This window comes from Ambystoma mexicanum, chromosome 3p (assembly GCF_040938575.1).
Source record: "Ambystoma mexicanum isolate Mex_15411 chromosome 3p, UKY_AmexF1_1, whole genome shotgun sequence".
Classification (NCBI taxonomy): Eukaryota; Metazoa; Chordata; class Amphibia; order Caudata; family Ambystomatidae; genus Ambystoma; species Ambystoma mexicanum.
In genome coordinates this window covers 848,371,777-848,372,739 of record NC_090925.1, presented here as the reverse complement: position 1 = coordinate 848,372,739, position 963 = coordinate 848,371,777, and positions in this window count along the sequence as shown.

Sequence of the window (963 nt, the reverse complement as noted above, 5' to 3'; positions counted from 1 at the left end):
TATAAAGAGATTTATTAGCGGGTGGGCCGGGCCCGGGCTCAGCCACCACCAGGCCAACTATGCAGCACACGATAACCTACAGATAAGACATTGGCACGGTGCCCCTTTCGGGTGGGTCAGAATGAGCGCTGCCAACCCCTCAGATGCCAGAAGTTACCATCTGACCAGGCAAGCCCCAGCAGCCCTCCTGGGGCACGGCTGTACAGCAGAGGCAGAACCAAAGTGATTCTGTGGCCTGAGAACAACTGTTGAATGCAGACTGTTTGAGTAGTACCCAAGAGGGAGGTATTTGATAAAATGGGGTGCATATTGTGCATTTTAAAGAATATTTATTCGGTTACAATGGTCAAAAGCACCAGCCGCATGTTGAAGTAACTTATCAAACTGGCCCACAAAATGTGGCCCAATGTGACACAAAAAACTAGCACACACTAGCATTTTCGGTTTTTGGTTCGGGCATTGCCCTATAGGCCAGTCCGAGACTGCAGTGGGGTTAGGCCTCGTTGGGCACGAGTCACTACTATTTCACTACTTTGGGGGTGTCACAGGGGGATGGTGAGGGCAGGAGGTGATAATTCCTCAGCTCCCTCCCTGGTATCACCACTAATACAATCCAATTTCAAAACTATTATCACCCCCTCACCTCTAAAGCAAGTGCCCACGAGGACCCCACTGTTCCCAGATCTGCCACAGAAAAAGACAAAGTTTTCTTAAATGCGAAGTGTCAGTTTCACCTTTATGAAAGGATTTTCGAATGGATTCGTCAAACTGGACTTGTGATCTGTATTTGTCTTACCTGGAGTGTATTGTAGTATGTAATCGTCTATGGATTTGGTGACTCACTTATTGGGATTCTGGATGACTTATTTTTGTAAATACCTGTAAATACAAAATAACAAAAATGGTGTCAGCTAGAATGAATTAATATTTCCTTCCTGCAATCAAAGGTCTGCATAAAAAGCT